This window comes from Podarcis vaucheri (genome assembly GCF_965113315.1).
Source record: "Podarcis vaucheri genome assembly, chromosome: 9".
Lineage (NCBI taxonomy): Eukaryota > Metazoa > Chordata > Lepidosauria > Squamata > Lacertidae > Podarcis > Podarcis vaucheri.
The window spans coordinates 10785468-10797884 of record NC_138767.1 but is presented as its reverse complement, the minus strand read 5'-3'; the positions used below and the strand labels follow the sequence as shown (position 1 = coordinate 10797884).

The following is a 12417-nucleotide window of genomic DNA, read 5'->3' as shown; positions in this document are numbered from 1 at the left end:
AAGGAGATAGAGAGAAGGTATTCCCCCCTCAAAGTACTAGAACTTGGAGATGTTCCGCTAAGCTGAATGTTGGATGGTTCATGCCAGGCAAAAGAAAGCACTTATTCGCACAGCACGCAGCTAAGCTATGGACTGGCTGGATGTTGAGGAATGGTGGGAGACACCAGCTAGGGAACTCCTATGGGAACCCCCAGGGGAAGAAGACTCCGAGCCAGGGGACTGGTGGTGGGATGACAATGAGTGGTCAGAGGGAAAAGAAAGGGAAGACTGGGAGGAGAGGTGTCAGAAACTGAAGAGGCAACAGGGTTTAGTGAGCGGGAAGAGTCTGTGCAGAGAGCAGTCCAGAATCAGAGGCAGAAGTGGAGGGGGACCAGGAGACAGAGATGAGGCAGGCTGCTGAAGAAATCAGGGAGTCTGCCCCTCCTGCTGTGACCAGCTCCTCGCCTCCCTACTCATCTCTCAGAAAACACAGAGAAATGAAGAGGGCTGAGCAAAGAGAGACAAGACAAAGGAGCCTCAGGCTGCTGGGGAAGGAATCTGGGGAGGAGCCTCGCTGAGGCAAGACCTGAGCCGCTGTGCTCATTAGGCCTGACACTCCTGTGCAGATCGTGTTTTGCTCATATGGAGTTAACTCCAGCTTGCTTGGTGTGACTTACTGCTGGCTTGCTCCTGTCAGTTATGCACATTTTTGACATTTCACTTACTTTGCATAATGCGGTCTGCAATTTGTAATGTGTTATACAGGACAAGGAGTTGTGCAGGACAAAACTAGAAATCTTGTTCCACTACCCCTGTGGTGTCTGAGAGCTTAGCAGGCATTACCCACATATTAACAAGCATATTTTGCACCTGGATGTATATTCTTAGAAAGATGGATACTATACCCAGTACCACATTCTGGATTGTAGTTTTCTTGTGTTGCTGTAGAATGGTAACCTATAGAGAGGCCTGATTATGCATGTATGCTCTTCAACTGATGCTGAAATAATTCCATATCTCATCTGCTAACAGGTTCTTCTACTCTGTATTATTGTACGCTGCTCAGGCTGATATACTTGAGCTGCCAGTTTTGCAACTAGAAGTTGCCTGTAGGTGTTAACAGTGAGATAATGCAGATGACAGGTGAAAAGGGAGGGATTTTTATAGAAAGTATCATTAAGGAGTTTCCCCTGCACATCTGGTTTGCTGACCCTTGAATCTAACGCACTAAGACTGCGTTATTACATACATTATTACATACAGAATTAAGTCACACAAAACTCAGCTGGAACTTCTGAATAAAGATGACTAAGATTTCTCTGTGGTTTTCTTTGCCTCCTTTGGACTAGCATAAGACAGGGACACAGGTGGTGCTGTGGGTTAAACCACAGAGCCTAGGGATTGCTGATCAGAAGGTCGGCGGTTTGAATCCCCGCCACAGGGTGAGCTCCCATTGCTCGGTCCCTGCTCCTGCCAACCTAGCAGTTCGAAAGCACGTCAAAGTGCAAGTAGATAAATAGGTACCGCTCCAGTGGGAAGGTAAACGGCGTTTCCGTGCACTGCTCTGGTTTGCCAGAAGCGACTTAGTCATGCTGGCCACATGACCCGGAAGCTGTATGCTGGCTCCCTCGGCCAATAAAGCGAGATGAGCAGTTTGAAAGCATGTCGAAGTGCAAGTAAATAGGTACCGTTCCGGCGGGAAGGTAAACGGTGTTTCCGTGTGCTGCTGTGGATTAGCCATGCTGGCCACATGACCCGGAAGCTCTTTGTGGACAAACGCCAGCTCCCTCGGCCTATAGAGCGAGATAAGTGCCCCAACCCCAGAGTCGTCCGCGACTGGACCTAATGGTCAGGGGTACCTTTACTTTTACCTTTAAGACAGCGAGGCCAGTTAGTGGCTATGAAAACAGCCTCTGAGCCAGGCCTTTGTCTTCTCAACAATGTTCCCCTTTGTAAAAATAGTTCCACTACCACCCACAAATAATTGCTGCTCTCAACTGTGTTATAAGAATGGCAGCTTTAAGCATGTGTGCTCGAGTTTGCTTTTTCTTCCTCCCTCCCATTCCTTTTTCGTTGTGTGTCACATCTTTTTAGACTGTAAGACAGAGTGCAGGGACTGTCTAAATACCGATTTCTGCATGCCGCTTTTTGTCCAAACAATGGGGTATAAATGTTGTAAGTAGACAAATAAGTAGTTGGCAGCAATAATATTAAATGGGACAGGACACACGTGGCAGATGGTGAGGTTGAGGCAACAAAGAGAGAGGCTCGTCAAAAACTACCTAATAAAAGTGGCTGAGATATTATTTGGCTTAGGTACTTCATAGCTCTTCATCTTAAGCACTCTATTATAAATTAAGAATATAGGCATCCCCTATATTCCGGGCCCGCAAGCGTTAGTGAAATTGCGTAAATTGGGGAGCACCCTCTAAACATCCTTTAAAGGCCCTCTTTGCCACTCTCCAATTCATACCAAAAATGCTGTCTCCAAAAATATCCACAACTAGAATTGAAGCTCTGGGGCCAGCAGGAGGCTGGAGGATATACAGGGAAGCAGCTGCTGAGCTACCCACACACCAGCTGTTAAGCGGGGAGGCTGAGCAGCGTAAACAAAGTCCCGCTGTGCCTCTGGTCTCTTTGGGGCTTCCTCCGCCTTCACTGATATCCTCTTTGAGCTCTGGGGCAGATCTCCTTGCAAACAACGAGGACTCTCCAGCGCGCTCTCTCTCTCTCTCTCTCTCTCTCTCTCTCTCTCTATTTCCAGCTTTGAATCAAATTATTTGATTATTTCCCGGTGCTGTGCAAATACCGTATTTTTCACTCTATAGGACGCACCCAACCATAGGACGCACCTTGTTTTAGAGGGGGAGAACAAGAAAAAAAATCTCCCCCTCTCTGCTCAGCGCCCCTTCAGTGAAGCGGCAGGAGAAACGGAGCCCCTTCCATTTCTCCTCCTGCTTGGCTGAAGGGGCGCTGCGCAGTTCTCCTTCTCTGCTGAAGCCAGGAGAGTCTTGCTCTCCTGGCTTCAGCAAAAAGAACCTAAAGCCTTTGGAGCGCAGCGGGAACTCGCGCTGCACTCCGAAGGCTTAAGGCGGCTATCCGTGAAGCCTGGAGAGCTAGAGGGGTCCCTCTGCGCTTCGGAGGCTTTGCGTTGCTGTCGCTGAAGCCAAGGAGCCTGAATTCGCTACATAGGACGCAGACACATTTCCCCTTAACTTTTGGAGGGGAAAAAGCGCGTCCTATAGAGCGAAAAATACAGTATGTGGTTGTGCACGTAAGTGTTGCCTGTATAAGAGCCATTCTGGATCCTACCAAAGGCCTACCTAGTTCAGCATTCTGGTCTCATAGTGACCAACCAGATGCCTATGGAAAACCTACAAGCTTTACATCAGCGTTTGCTTTTCTTGTTTAGAGGCTGAGTTGAGCACAAGGCACTCCTGTGATATTTTCGTCTCTTCACAAATATGCTGAGCTCATTATCTATTCTATCTGTGCCTCGTCGAAACAACAATTAAAAAAAATGAAGAGACTTGCACACACCCTTTCCACACTGCAGTTAGAGCATGGGTGAGGCATGTGGATACATGTTTGGGAATAAAACCTCTAACGCCGCGCCTTCAGATAGAGGTTTGTGGCTGCCAGCAATCTCACCCACATATTAAAGAGCGACTCTCCCAGGCTGCAACACGAAATAAGCCGGCAAGCCTGGAAACGTTCACTTGCCAGCAAGGTGCATCAAACTTAGTGGAACATCCAGTGAAAAACGCACTGGAGTCTGGCTTTATTTATTTCATGCAGCGCACACCGGTTGCAAGGGTGAGTTAGGCGTGGGAAGCAACACGCTAAAAAATGGCAACGTAAAGGCCTTTTATTTCAAAAGAAAACAATCAAGACTTAAGTCGTTTTGGTTCTGCTAATCTGAGAATATTTATTAGGGGAGCTTATCCTAGTGCTGAACAATTATGTTGAGCAAAATTAATATCAAGACAGGATTTATGGCGACAACTGAAAACAGGTGCGGCATGCACATATAAAATTATCCCATGCTGCCTTCATCCTTCTTGACACCTGGCTTGAAAGGATCTAGGAGTCTTGGTTGACCACAAACTTGACATGAGCCAACAGTGTGACGCGGCAGCTAAAAAAGCCAATGCAATTCTGGGCTGCATCAAAAGGAGTATAGCATCTAGATCAAGGGAAGTAATAGTACCACTGTATTCTGCTCTGGTCAGACCTCACCTGGAGTACTGTGTCCAGTTCTGGGCACCGCAATTCAAGAAGGACACTGACAAACTGGAACGTGTCCAGAGGAGGGCAACCAAAATGGTCAAAGGCCTGGAAACAATGCCTTATGAGGAACGGCTAAGGGAGCTGGGCATGTTTAGCCTGGAGAAGAGGAGGTTAAGGGGTGGTATGATAGCCATGTTCAAATATATAAAAGGATGTCACATAGAGGAGGGAGAAAGGTTGTTTTCTGCTGCTCCAGAGAAGTGGACACGGAGCAATGGATCCAAACTACAAGAAAGAAGATTCCACCTAAACATTAGGAAGAACTTCCTGACAGTAAGAGCTGTTTGACAGTGGAATTTGCTGCCAAGGAGTGTGGTGGAGTCTCCTACTTTGGAGGTCTTTAAGCAGAGGCTTGACATCAGGAGTGCTCTGATGGTGTTTCCTGCTTGGCAGGGGGTTGGACTCGATGGCCCTTGTGGTCTCTTCCAACTCTATGATTCTATGAGTGGGCTTTTCCTAGCATTGAGACATCTGGACTTCCTTGGAAGGTGGTAGACACTCCTTCCCTGGAGTTTTTTGAGGTTGGATAGTCATCTGTTGGGTCACGGGTGGCGCTATGGTCTAAACCACTGAGCCTCTTGGGCTTGCCGATCGGAAGGTCAGCAGTTCGAATCCCCGTGACGGGGTGAGCTCCCGTTGCTCAGTCCCTGATCCTGCCAACCTAGCAGTTTGAAAGCACGTCAAAGTGCAAGTAGATAAATAGGTACCGCTCCGGTGGGAAGGTAAACGGCGTTTCCGTGTGCTGCTTTGGTTTTGCCAGAAGCGGCTTAGTCATGCTGGCCACATGACCAGGAAAAACTGCGAATAAACATCAGCTGCCTCGGCCAGTAAAGTGAGATGAGCGCCGCAACCACAGAGTCATTTGCGACTGGACTTAACTGTCAGGGGTCCTTTACCTTTTTAGTCATCTGTCATGGGCGATTTAGTTAAGATTCCTGCACTGCAGGGGGTTGGACTAGATGACCCTCAGGATCCCTTCCAATGCTATGATTCTATGATTCAGCATGCTTGCACAGATGAGTTGCCAGCCCTGCCTGAATATTCGGGATCCTCCGAGGCAGCAACAACAGAGACAGTTAAAGGTAAAGGGACCCCTGACCATTAGGTCCAGTCGTGGCCGACTCTGGGGTTGCGGCGCTCATCGCGCTTTATTGGCCGAGGGAGCCAGCGTACAGCTTCCGGGTCATGTGGCCAGCGTGACTAAGCCTCTTCTGGCGAACCAGAGCAGTGCAAGGAAACGCCTTTTACCTTCCCTGCCGGAGCGGTACCTATTTATCTATTTGCACTTTGACGTGCTTTTGAACTGCTAGGCTGGCAGGAGCAGGGACCGAGCAACGGGAGCTCATCCGCCGCGGGGATTCGAACTGCCGACCTTCTGATCGGCAAGTCCTAGGCTCTGTGGTTTAACCCACAGCGCCAACCGCGTCCCTAACAGAGACAGTACTTTTTAAAAACGTTTTAACAGAGACAGTACTTAGGACTTAAAATAATAATACGTCTCATTGAATTTTATTCTTAAACTCAGGGGTGCCACCCCTACACAAATCGCTCACCACTCCCACCCCCAAAGCAACCCCCCATCCCTTGTCACACCCCACCAAACCCCACGCGCTACTGGCCCATTAGACCAGGGGTGGGGAACACGTTTTGGCTCCCACCCCATAGGCCAAGCTTGACAGCTGGGCAGGGCAACCCACAGGTCTACCATTTGACATAACTTCAATGTCGCTTGATTGGCAGGTGGTTTGCCCAAATCCCAACATCGCTTTGAAAGCTTTGCAAACCCTGCCCTGTACTGACTCGACCTTTTGCCATCTTCCTCCATCTTTTGCTTTTCCCCCACCCATGGCAGAGGTGCAAAGGAGTGCCAACCCCAACTCCCTCACCAAAGCCCCCAGTGCCCACTGGAACTCACCAAGCCTCTCGCCCCCTCCCCATAGAACTTCTCCCATGGGTGTCATGGGCCAGGAGTCAGCTTCACCTGTTGAGCAGGAGCCTGCAGGAGCAGAAGGTGAAGTGATTCCACCTCCTGCTGATCAGCCTTCTTGCTCCCGAGGAGAACCGGCTGGCTCCAGCTTTCTTAAGCAGGTTTCCAGCCTCAGTCAGTTGCTGGAAACAACATTTGTGGTTCCTTGCCAGGCTTCCTTGCTGCTTCTTGGTTCTCGTGACCTTGGACCCTCAGCTTTCTTGACCCCCAGATCGTCTGACTACGTGAACTGAGATAGCTGATAAAACTTTATTCGCATTTGGCATTTTTGTTAGGGATTGTAGGAAAAGACCTGCCAAGGAAAATAAAGAATTTATTTATGTATGCGGCAATGGTAGCAAGAGTCTTAATAGCACAAGGATGGAAGAATGAGGAAACCCCGACAAAAGAACAGTAGCAAGAGAAATTGATGGATTATGCAGAACTGGCGAAATGGACATATAAACTGCGAGAACAACTGTGACTTTAAAGAAGAATGGGAACTTTTTACAAACTACTTAAAAAAACAACAAAATGAATTGGACTCCTTGGCAGGTTTTGAATAAACATACACAAATTTATTGACTGTTAATATAACAGATAAACAATTTAAGGATTTTCATAATTTTACAATAAGCAGAGAACAACATATGTTAAAAAATCAGAGAGAGGAAGTCTGGGGGGAGGGTTATTTGGGGGGGGGAATTGGGGGAAAATGTGTTACGGTAAAGGAGCAATGCGACCACGAGCTAGCAGCTTGGAAGCAAAACATAATGGGAATGTTGGGTACTGTTCCGTGGGAAACAGAGGGACAGTCTATTCACAGTGCTGAGTACCGGATTTAGCTCAGAGTGTAATTTGAGCTGTACAGGAAGTACAGGAGGTGGAGTTTGTCTCTCTGCTGTTGGAGTTTGAAGAGAGCAGACGTGTTTCTCTGTAACGCTGCAAAGACAGAAATAAAGGCATGTAAATACATTTCTGTCTATCTCTTTCCCCTGCCTGGGGCAGGGAAGAGTGGTGTGTTCTTCTCACGCTTGAGGAGGATCGCCGATCGTGACCTAGCCTGGATCCTGCTCGGGAATGCAGACAGGGAGGTCAACAGGAGATCAAGCCGGGTGCCTGGAGAGTGGCCAGTTTCTCCTGAGAGGCAAGATTTCCTGACAAAATGATGAAGATATATTATAATAATTTGTTATATTATTAATAAAAAATATTTTTAAAATAAAAAACTTTATTCACATTAGCCAATGGCCATAGCAACAGTAAAACATTACAGTATACATAGAAAAGGAAATTTGATATAAGAGCACAATTTAAAGTCCTGAATCAGCCGTCAGTTAGTGGCTCTTATTCTGATTGCCCCTGCTATGAACCTAGCCACCTTTGCTGTTATCTGCTCATTTTGATCTGATAGAAGAAAGGACATTGAGGCAATGGTTGAGCGCCCTGGGGTGGTTAGTACAAGTGGGGTGATGATTTCCTTCCTCAGGTCTTTGTAGAGAGTACAAGACAGGAGGACGTGTGCCGCTGTTTCAGTGCTACCATCTCCACAGGGGCAAAGACATTTCTCAGGCAGGATCTTTTGGAATCAACCCTCAAGTACCGCAGATGGCAAAACAACCAGTCCTGCAAGTGTAAAAGCACGTCTGTATTTTGGGATAATAAGTTTGTGCAGATATGGGGCCAGAGAATCAAAATGGAGAGGTGGAAAATGAACATACCAAGGGCAGAATTTCCTTATGGTGGCCAGGTTGTTCTGATGCTCAATATCTTTTAAAAGGTAAAGGGACCCCTGACCATTAGGTCCAGTCGTGGCCGATTCTGGTGTTGTGGTGCTCATCTTGCTTTATTGGCCGAGGGAGCCGGCGTACAGCTTCCGGGTCATGTGGCCAAAATGACTAAGCTACTTCTGGCGAACCAGAGCAGTGCACGGAAGTGCCGTTTACCTTCCTGCCGGAGTGGTACCTATTTATCTACTTGTACTTTGACATGCTTCGAACTGCTAGGTTGGCAGGAGCAAGGACCGAGCAATGGGAGCTCACCCCATCGTGGGGATTCAAACCACCGACCTTCTGATTGGCAAGTCCTAGGCTCTGTGGTTTAACCCAAAGCGCCACCCGTGTCCCTCAGTATCTTTTAGACTGACCAGTTAGACTGTTTGCTTTAGTAGGGCCCATAGTGAGTAGGTGTTGTGGGGATAGGCCACGAGAGTGAACTTTTTGATAGACGGTTTTATACGTGAACTGAGATACTCCTGACCTTAGGACTGGACTGGACCTTGTATTCAGACTCTGCCTCCAGGCAAGTACCTCCCCTGAGACTTGGCTGGTTGGCTGGCTTCTCCCTCCACTGAGCTCAGCCGTGGTTGGCAGCACCAGACTATGACCATGAGGGTCACAGAGGAGAGGACTATTGATGGCTAGCAGCTATCATGGCCATGCTCGGTGTGATGGCCTGGGATTCCGAGTCTGAGAGTGAACCGGAGGAATCCCAGCCGGCACAGGAGTCCCCGCCTCCAGGGCCGGCTGAACTGGGGCAAGGCCTAGATGCTGAGGAGCCTGCACCTGTGCCAGATCCTCAGGGGCAGGCACCAGGTGAGACCATTCTGGCCCCAGAGGTGCTGGAGGACTCAGTGGCTACAGGTGAGCCTCCCCCGGGGCCCAGTAACCCTTCGGCCTCTCCTGAACTGCAGAGGCTTAGGGCAGAGAGGTGAAGGGAACTGGTCTCTCCCAGGAGGAGTGCTCGCCTTAAGGCCAGGAGAGGCGGGGCTCCTGGGGGCCGGGACCGCCCCTGGCCTTAGAAGAAGATAAAGGTCAGGCAGCCCGGTCCCAGGTTGCGGGAGAAACATCGTTGTGGAGTACCTGCTTTACCCAGACCTAGATCTGCACTCCCGGTGTGCTTGTTCCTCGCCCGGCTTCCTGCTCCTGACTCTCCGATGTTCCTGTTCCTCGCCCGGCTGCCCGCTGCTGACCCACCAGTGTTCCTGCTCCCCTGCCTGGCTCCCTGTTTCGGACCTCGCGTCTCATCTAGTGATCGTCTACCCTGCTAGTGACTCTGGACTGAACTTCGGCTATGTTATTAGTACCTTCCCCCCCGGGACCAGCACACTCTGCCTCCACAGTCGAAGGCAGCAATTCTTCTGAATGCCAGTTGCTATAAGCCATAGTGGGAGAGAGCGCTCTTGTTCTTGAATCTTGCTTGTGGGTTTCTCACAGGCACCTGGGTGGACACGGTGAGAACACGATGCTGGACTAGATCAGCCACTGGCCTGATCCAACAAGCTCTTCTTCTTATATTCTTTGGAGGAGGAGGAGGAGGAGGAGGAGGATGAAGGCACCAACAGGTGTGTCCAGGCACACCACACAAGAACAGTCACGACAGGTTGTGGCTGCTCTGTCCTGCTCTCCCACAACCCAACGCTTCCTCCTCCTCCTCCTCCTTTTAATTTAATCTTTCATTTTCAATGCAAATTTACAACAAAAATTACAAACATTGAATCCCAAATAAAACAGTACAAACAAGAAAAAAAGAAAAAAGGACACAGAACAAAAAACAAAAAACGCATCTACAAATAAAACCATATCATCATTCTAATCTAGTCATTACATACATATTGACCTTTCCTTTGTTCTAAGACCTCAAATTTTTTACTCTTTCTAAGTTGTTGTGTCTAATGCAGATTACTTCGATCTTTATACTTTTTACACCATTTTCCTCTTTCTTTAACCCTGCAAAGCATCATTCATAACATACCGCTATGCTTCATATACTCTTTAGTGCATCCTCATTCTTTTAATAATTTTTGGTCCGATTGTCCCCTTATGAATGCTGTGAGTCTTGCCAGATTTATATATTCACAAATTTTAATTTGCCATTCTTTCATTGATGGAATTTTTCTCCCTTTCCACTTTTTTGCAATAAGCATCCTGGCAGCTGTTGTCACATAGAGGAATACTTTCCTTTGATTTTCAGGAATATCGTTTGTGATTATACCTAAAAGGAATGCCACCACTTCCTTCATGGTTGTCCTCTGCCAACTTCTCCAACTTACAGGATTTTAAGTTGTTTTTATATGCAATGACGGCAGCAAGAATATTATTGGCACAAAAATGGAAGCAAGAAGAATTACCAACGAAAGAAGAATGGCGGATGAAATTGCTGGACTATGCAGAACTGGATAAATTAACAGGAAGGATTTGAAACCTGCCGAACCAGAGATTCTTAGAAGACTGGAGTTAATTTACGAACTATTTGAAAAGTAATTGTAATGAGCAGATTGTGCCAGTACAAGTGCAATAAGTTTTGTAGTTCTCTGCGACACTTGTTAGCAGCCCAGTAGCCTCCTGCATGATGGCAGTCTTAGGGAAATACATAACAGGAGATTTTCAGAAAGTAACAAGAGACATTTCACTGTTGCATAGGCTATAAGAAAATAGTATTAAAATACAACATGCAAGTCTAATGGTTTCCTGCCTCTTTCTGACTCCAGGTCTGCAGTGCATTCTGACAACAAATCATTTAAAAGATGCATATTTTTCAGGATGGAAAACAAACAGCAGGGAGATCGATAGAAAACAAATCAGCAGGAAGGTGTTTGGGCTTATTTCCTCCTCCTAGCTCCTCCATCTCTGTCTTGTGTAATGATCTTTAAATTTACTCTGTAACAATTAATGCTTCATCAATAAACAGCAGACAGGTAATTTATTGATCGTGGCTGTCCTATTTTTGTATATCCGCTATGGCTCATATACGCTAAAAAGACAGGCCATATATTTTCTCTCTATTATCTCTTACCCCTGCCTAGGACTACCATTGCACTCAGCCATTTGGCTCCATTTCTGCTGCTAGAAAGACAATTTACATCTGTTTGGGGGTACTTTAATGGTTGTAGAGGACACAGCAGCCTTCTACTTCTATTATGTACTGAGTTGAGTAGGATCCAAAAGGCAGCAGTCTGATTGGTCCTAGAACAATAGGATTCAGAATGCAGCAGTCTGATTGGTCTGCAGGAGCCACCCAATCCAACTCCAGGTGGAAGTGAATCCGCAACCTGATTGGCCTAAAGGAGAATCCCGGAATTAGCCAATCACGTGGGGCCCATTGTGTAAATATTGTATATAAAGCAGACATTTCAGGAGAACTGGCATTCCTCACCACTATGATCTGAATAAAGAGCATGAAATCCTCACTTGACTCAGACTATATTTCAACTTCCTTGCCTGAAAGTTTACGATCTGCAACAATAACAGATACTGATACATAAGTTCAAGAGACGGGGTGAGGCAAGACAGACACCCTTTGAACAGGAGATCTGACAAGGCCACAGCAATTTGGGGAAATTTTGTATGGTTTCCAGAAAAGAGCTTACTCAGGTTTTTTTTCTTCACAACGGGGAAGAATGGCTTTGGTATGCAAAGAGGCGGTGGAATGTTTCTCCCAGGTCTTGACAATGCTTTCTTACAAGCTTATATTGATCTGTTCTTGTCTCACTTCCTTCACGACTGGGAAAGAATTGAATGTCGGGTGGGGTCTGAGTGGGAAAATGTCAGAAAGCAAAAAGCCCTTGCCTCTGCTTCCTCCAACATTCTCATCTCCCAAAAGTCTGACTTTTGGTTTGTTTCAAAACCCAGAGGAATAATCACAGGACTGCCTAATAGGGTTCCTTCCTCCTGGTGAGATCTTTTTGGTGGTGCCCCACTGGTGCTGACAGATCTGCAAATACCTGTTCTATAAACAACACAAGAAAAGCCTGTTGGATCAGGCCAGAGGCCCAGCTTATTTTTAATTTTGTGTTGAATAAGCTGCTTTTAACATTGTGTAACATGGTTTTTGAATATTAACATTGTATTGTAATAGTTTCAACCAACCCTGGGACCCTATGGTGCAGGGTCACCATTTATAATATTCAAATATTGCATTTTCAAATATCTAAAGGGCTGTCACATGGAAGATGGAACAAGCTTGTTTTCTCCTTCTCTGGAGGGCCGGACCCAAACCAATGGCTTCAAGTTACGAGAAAGGAGATTCGGACTTGGCATCAGGAAGAGCTTTCTGACAGTAAGAGCTGTTAGAAAGGTCTCCCTTGTGGACTCTCCATCCTTGGAGGTTTTTAAGCAGAGGTTGGATGGCCATTAGCTGAGATTCCTGCATTTCAGGGGGGTAGGACTACATGACCCTCGGGA

At 47.0% G+C, this 12417-nt stretch overlaps 1 long non-coding RNA gene across 1 annotated transcript in view; it reads left to right on the top strand.

Annotated features, from left to right (window-relative positions):
• Positions 1-10939, top strand: part of LOC309540156 — a 43602-nt gene extending 32663 nt beyond the window's left edge. Inside the window, exon 3 of the long non-coding RNA XR_014223079.1 lies at positions 10725-10939. This is a non-coding gene — a long non-coding RNA (uncharacterized lncRNA). The remainder of the gene's footprint in view (positions 1-10724) is intronic.
• The last annotated feature ends 1478 nt before the right edge of the window (positions 10940-12417 follow it).